Source organism: Mustela lutreola, chromosome 4, assembly GCF_030435805.1.
Source record: "Mustela lutreola isolate mMusLut2 chromosome 4, mMusLut2.pri, whole genome shotgun sequence".
Taxonomy (NCBI): domain Eukaryota; kingdom Metazoa; phylum Chordata; class Mammalia; order Carnivora; family Mustelidae; genus Mustela; species Mustela lutreola.
In genome coordinates this window covers 94,329,716-94,336,608 of record NC_081293.1, presented here as the reverse complement: position 1 = coordinate 94,336,608, position 6,893 = coordinate 94,329,716, and the positions used below count along the sequence as shown (strand labels likewise).

Below are 6,893 nucleotides of genomic sequence, written 5' to 3'. Positions count from 1 at the left end.
TTCGGTAGTATGGACATTTTAACAATGTTAATTCTTACCATTCATGAATATGAGCTATCTTTCCATTTATGTCTCCTTCAATTTCTTTATCAATGTCATAGTTTATGGGGTACAGATCTTTCATCTTCTTAGTTAAATCTTTTCCTAAGTATTTTATTAGTTTTGATGCTATTGTGAATTAGATTGTTCTCTTTATTTTTTCAGACAGTTCATCATTAGATAGTTAAAATGCTCCTGTCTTGTGCTTACTTTGGCAGCACATATACTAAAATTGGAATGATGCAGAGAAGATTAGCTTGATCACTGAAAAGGATGACATGAAAAACTGGGAAGCATTCCATATTTAAAAAAATGAAACAAAACAAAATTCTTGTCTTTGATATATTGATCTTGTATTTGGTAGCTTTACTAAATTTGTTAATTCAAAATTTTTTGTGAATTTTTTAGGATTCTTTTCCATGTAAGTTCATGTTATCCAAAAAAAAGAAAATTTTACTTCTTCCTTTTTTTTTTTTTTTTTTTTGAGTCTTTTATTTCTTTGTGTTCCTTTTTCTCTGGCTAGGACATCCAGCACTATGTCAAATGAGAGTAGTGAAAGTGGACACACTTGTCTTTTTTCTGATCTTTAAGGGGAAAACTTTCAAACTTTTTTGATTGAATATGAGATTAGCTCTGGGCTTGCAATATGTGTTTTTTCTTTAATGGATTTTTTAAATTATTTTTTTTATTTTTTTATAAACATATAATGTGTTTTTATCCCTAGGGGTACAGGTCTGTGAATCACCAGGTTTACACATTTCACAGCACTCACCATCACTCACCATAACACCTGCCCTCCCCAATGTCCATACCCCCACCATCCTCTCCCAACACACCTCCCCCCAGCAACCCTCAGTCTGTTTGGTGAGATTCAGTCTTTTATGGTTTGTCTCCATCCCAATCCCATCTTCTTTTATTTTTCTTTTCCTACGCCCGAAACCGCCTATGTTGCATCTCCACTTCATCATATCAGGGAGATCATATGATAGTTGTCTTTCTCAGATTGATTTATTTCGCCAACCATAATACCCTCTAGTTCCATCCACGTCATCACAAATAGCAGGATTTCATTTCTTTTGATGGCTGCATAGTATCCCATTGTACATATATTCCACATCTTATTTATTGATTCATCTGTTGAAGGACATTTAGGTTCTTTCCATAGTTTACCTATTGTGGACATTGCTGCTATAAACATTTGGGTGCATGTGCCCCTTCAGAATGCCACGTTTGTATCTTGAGGGTATATACCCAGTACGACAATCACTGGGTCATAGGCTAGTTCTATTTTCAGCTTTTTGAGGCACCTCCACGCTGTTTTCCAGAGTGGTTGCACCAGCTTGCATTCCCACGTACAGTGTAGGAGGGTTGCCCTTTCTCCACATCCTCGCCAGCATCTGTCATTGACTGACTTGTTCATTTTAGCCATTCTGAAAGGTGTGAGGTGGTATCTCATTCTGGTTTTGATTTGTATTTCCCTGATGCCGAGTGATGTGGAGCATTTTTTCATGTGTCTGTTGGCCATTTGGATGTATTCTTTGCAGAAATATCTGTTCATGTCCTCTGCCCATTTCTTCATTGGATTATTTGTTCTTAGGGTGTTGAGTTTGATAAGCTCTTTATAGATTTTGGATAGATACTGGCCCTTTATCTGGTATGTCATTTGCAAAGATCTTCTCCCAGATAACTTCTGACAGTCATCTTTTGGCTTTGTTAACTGTTTCCTTTGCTGTGCAAAAGCTTTTTGATCTGATAAAATCGCAATAGTTCATTCTTGTCCTTGCTTCCCTTGCCTTTGGCGATGTTCCTAGGAAGAAGTTGCTGCTGCTGAGGTCAAAGAGGTTGCTACCTGTTCTCTCCTCAAATGGATTCCTTTCTCACATTATACTTCTTCATCCATTTCCAGTCTATTTTCATGTACGGGGTAAGGAAAAGGTCCAACTTCATTTTTCTGCATGTGGCTGTTCAATTCTCCCAACACCATTTGTTGAAGAGGCTGTCTCTTTTCCATAGGCCATTCCTTCCTGCTTTGTTGAAGATTAGTTGACCATAGAGTTGAGGGTGTATTTCTGGGCTCTCTATTCTGTTCCATTGATCTATGTCTGTTTTGGGGACAGTTCCCTACTATCTTGATGATGATAACTTTGTAATAGAGCTTGAAGTCTGGAATTGTGATACCAACAACTTTGGCTTTCTTTTTCAATATTCCTCTGGCTATTCGAGATATTTTCTGGTTCCAGATATATTTTAGGGTGATTTGTCCCATTTCTTTGAAAAAAATGGATGGGATTTTGATAGGGATTGCATTAAATGTGTAGATTGCTTTAGGTAGCATAGACATTTTCACAATATTTGTTCTTCCAATACAGGAGCATGGAACATTTTTCCATTTCTTTGTGTCTTCTTCAATTTCTTTCATGAGTACTTTACAGTTTTCTGAGTATAGATTCTTTGTCTCTTTGGTTAGGTTTATTCCTATGTATCTTAGGGTTTTGAGTGCAATTGTAAATGGGATTCACTCCTTAATTTCTATTTCTTCAGTCTTGTTGGTATAAAAAAAATGCAACCAATTTCTGTTCATTGATTTATATCCTGACACTTCACAGAATTCCTATACAAGTTAGAGCAGATTTGGAGTGGAGTCCTTTAAGCTTTCCACATACAGTATCATATCGTCTGCAAACAGGGATAGTTTGACTTCTCTTTTGCCAATTTGGCAAAATTTGGATGCCTTTAATTTCTTTTTGTTGTCTGATTGCTGAGGCTAGGACTTCTAGTACGATGTTGAATAGCAGTGGTGATAACGGACATCCCTGCCGTGTTCCTGACCTCAGCGGAAAAGTATTCAGTTTTTCTCCATTGAGAATGATATTTGCAGTGGGTTTTTCATAGATGGCTTTGATGATATTGAGGTATTTGCCCTCTGTCCCTACACTTTGAAGAGTTTTGATCAGGAAGGGATGCTGTACTTTGTCAAATGCTTTTTCAGCATCTATTGAGAGTATCATATGGTTCTTGTTCTTTCTTTTATTGATGTGTTGTATCACATTGACTGATTTGCGGATGTTGAACCAACCTTGCAGCCCTGGAATAAATCCCACTTGGTCGTGGTGTATAATCCTTTTAATGTACTGTTGAATCCTATTGGCTAGTATTTTGTTGAGTATTTTTGCATCTGTGTTCAGCAAGGATATTGGTCTATAGCTCTCTTTATTGGTGGGATCCTTGTCTGGTTTTGGGATCAAGGTGATGCTGGCCTCATAAAATGAGTTTGGAAGTTTTCCTTCCATTTCTATTTTTTGGAACAGTTTCGGGAGAATAGGAATTAGTTCTTCTTTAAATGTTTGGTAGAATTCCCCCGGGAAGCCGTCTGTCCCTGGGCTTTTGTTTGTTTGGAGATTTTTAATGACTGTTTCAATCTCCTTACTGGTTATGGGTCTGTTCAGGTTTTCTATTTCTTCCTGGTTCAGGTGTGGTAGTTTATATGTTTCTAGGAATGCATCCATTTCTTCCAGATTGTCAAATTTATTGGCATAGAGTTGCTCATAGTATGTTCTTATAATAGTTTGTATTTCTTTGGTGTTAGTTGTGATCTCTCCTCTTTCATTCATGGTTTTATTTATTTGGGTCCTTTCTCTTTTCTTTTTGATAAGTCGGGCCAGGGGTTTATCAATTTTATTAATTCTTTCAAAGAACCAGCTCCTACTTTCGTTGATTTGTTCTATTGTTTTTTTGGTTTCTATTTCATTGATTTCTGCTCTGATCTTTATGATTTCTCTTCTCCTGCTGGGCTTAGGGTTTCTTTCTTGTTCTTTCTCTAGCTCTTTTAGGTATAGGGTTAGGTTGTGTACCTGAGACCTTTCGTGTTTCTTGAGAAAGGCTTGTACCGCTATATATTTTCCTCTCAGGACTACCTTTGTTGTGTCCCACAGATTTTGAACCGTTGTATTTTCATTATCATTTGTTTCCATGATTTTTTTCAATTCTTCTTTAATCTCCCGGTTGACCCATTCATTCTTTAGAAGGATGCTCTTTAGTCTCCATATATTTGGGTTCTTTTCAAACTTCCTTTTGTGGTTGAGTTCTAGCTTTAGAGCATTGTGGTCTGAAAATATGCAGGGAATGATCCCAATCTTTTGATACCGGTTGAGTCCTGATTTAGGACCAAGGATGTGATCTATTCTGGATAGCTGTCTTTTTATTTTTTATTTACCATTACCAAGTTTAATTTTATTTACCATTAAAAAAAAACTTTCTAGTTTTTTAAAACTATATTTCATTTATTTCTGCCCTAATTTTTATTTTTTTCCTTCCTTTTGCTACTTTTAAGTTTCCTTTGTTCTTTTTGTATTTTTTGAACTTTTATATTAAGTTCTTTATTTGAAATCTTTTTTTATATACATTTATAGCTATAAAATTTCCTTTTATAACTGCTTTGCTGCTTCTCATAAATTTTTGGTATTTTTTTAAATTTTCCTCAAGATGTATTTTTATTCCCACATTGTCTTCTTTTTTTGATTTTTTGTTTGTTTGAAAATGTGTATGTCTGTGTATTTGTAAATTTTCCAAATTTCCTTCTGTATTGATTTCTAGTTTCATATTATTTTGGCTGGAAATATACTTGATATGCTTTCTATATTATTGATTTTGGGGGGACTCTTGTTTTGTGGTTTAAAATGTGATCTATCCTAGAAAATTTTCCACATGTGTTTGAGAAGAATATTTATTATGATACTATTGGATGGAATATCCTGTAAATATGTTAGGTTCATTTGACATAGTTCTTGTTTGTTTGTTTGTTTTGTTTGTTTGTTTGAGAGAGAGAGAGCAGGGCAGAGAGAATGAGCAAGGGGCAAGCGCAGAGACAGAGTGAGAAGACCCCCTCCTGAGCAGGGAGCCCAATGTGGGCCTCTACCTCAGGACCCTGGGATCACGACCTGAGCCAAAGGCAAAGGCTTAACTGACTGAGCCACCCAGTTGTCCAGGCATAGTGTCTAAATTCACTATTTTCTTATTGATTTTCTGTCTGGATGATCTATCCATAGGTAAGAGTGGGGTATTATTGTCCCCAGATATTATTGTATTGCTATTTATTTCTCCTTTTTGTTTTGTTAGTATTTGTTTTATATATTTATGTGGCTCAATATTAGGTACATGATATTTACAATTACTGTATTGATGAATTGATGACACTTTTCTTATTGTATAATGACCTTCTTTGACTCCTGTGGTGATTTTTAGCTTATATAAACCCTATTTTGTCTGTTATAGTTATTGCCACCCTTGTTTTCTTTTGTTATCATTAGCTTGGAATATCTTTCTCCATCCCTTTACTCTCTGCCCATGTGTGTCCTTAAAGCTAAAGTGATTCTTTTATATGATCAAACATATTGTTGGATCTTGTGTTTTTTGTTTGTTTTTTTAATCTATTCTAGCCTTTCTATGTCTTCCAACTGATGATTCCATTCACTTACAGTTAAAGTAATTATGGATAGGTAAGGACTTAACTATTGCCTTTCATTCTTTTTATATTTCATGATTTATTTAAATTTTAGTTAATATATAGTGTAATATTAGTTTCAGGAGTAGAATTTAGTAATTCACCATTTACATATGCTCATCAATGCTCATCACAAGTGACCTCCTAATAATTATTACTGGCTTAGCCCATTCCCCTGCCCATCTCCCCTCCAGAAACAGTTTGTTACTTATAGTTAAGTGTATTATGGTTTGCCTTCCCCACCCTTTTTAAATTTTTTTTTCTTTCCCCAGTGTTTATCTGTTTTGTTTCTCTTTTGTAGATGCTCTGCTCTTTATTTCCTGTCTTGTTCTCTTTGTTTGTAATCTGATGACTTTTTGTGGCAGTATGTTTTAACTTCTTTATCAAAATCTTTTGTGAATCTACTACATTTTTTTTATATTTACCATTAAGCTTATATAAAATACGTTAGTTATAACATTCCATTTTATTTTGAAAACAACTGAACTTCAATAGTTTACAGAAAATTTATACTTCTCCTATAACAATAGGTTATTGATGTTTTTACATTTTAGATCATTTTTATATTGTACTTTCAATAACAAATGATTGCAGTTATAGTTATTTTTAATAGGCTTTTAAACTAGACTACTAAATGATTTATATATCACCATTACAATATTAGAGAATCTGGTTTTGACTATACATTTACCTTTCGCAATAAATAAGGAGCCATCCATGCATCCATGTTGCCATCTTGATGACATCACCATCCCCAAATCTCCAGTAAGTGTTACTTTATATTTATCTTTTTTTTAAGATTTTATTTGTTTATTTGACAGAGAGAGAGAGAGAGAGCTCAAGTTGGCAGAGTGGCAGGCAGAGGAAGATCGAGAGGCAGGCTTATTACCCAGCAGTGAGCCCGATGCAGGTCTTAATCCCAGGACCCTGGGATCATGACCTGAGTGAAATGCAGCTGCTTAACTGATTGAGTCACCCAGGGAGCCCTAAATTTTACTTTAGTTAATATATGACTATTTTTTATTTCTACTAATAGACATGTCAATTTTATTGCTTTTAATATTAAGGTCTTCTCCTTAGCATTATCAATTTTATGTGTTGTTTACATTTGTGGTGGTAAGTATGTAATTCATGTATGTGGTGGTATGTAAGTAATTCAAATATGAATTTTAAACTCTAGATCATATGCTCCATTGTGGCAGATATTTGTCTTATTCATCCCACCCACAAAAATTTACTACTAAATAGGTCTTTGTTGATTGACTGAATGAATTAAGTGTTCTGACACTAGCATAGCTGACCAAACCAGAGATAAAGGAGAAAATATAATGATTGTCAAATGGGTGAACCTGAG

General features: G+C 34.8%; 1 non-coding gene across 1 annotated transcript; it reads left to right on the top strand.

The window, feature by feature from the left end:
* The first annotated feature begins 241 nt into the window (after positions 1–241).
* Positions 242–347, top strand: LOC131830960 (U6 spliceosomal RNA). Its single transcript, XR_009353489.1, has one exon. It is a non-coding gene; the product is annotated as a U6 spliceosomal RNA (small nuclear RNA).
* Positions 348–6,893: the final 6,546 nt, after the last annotated feature.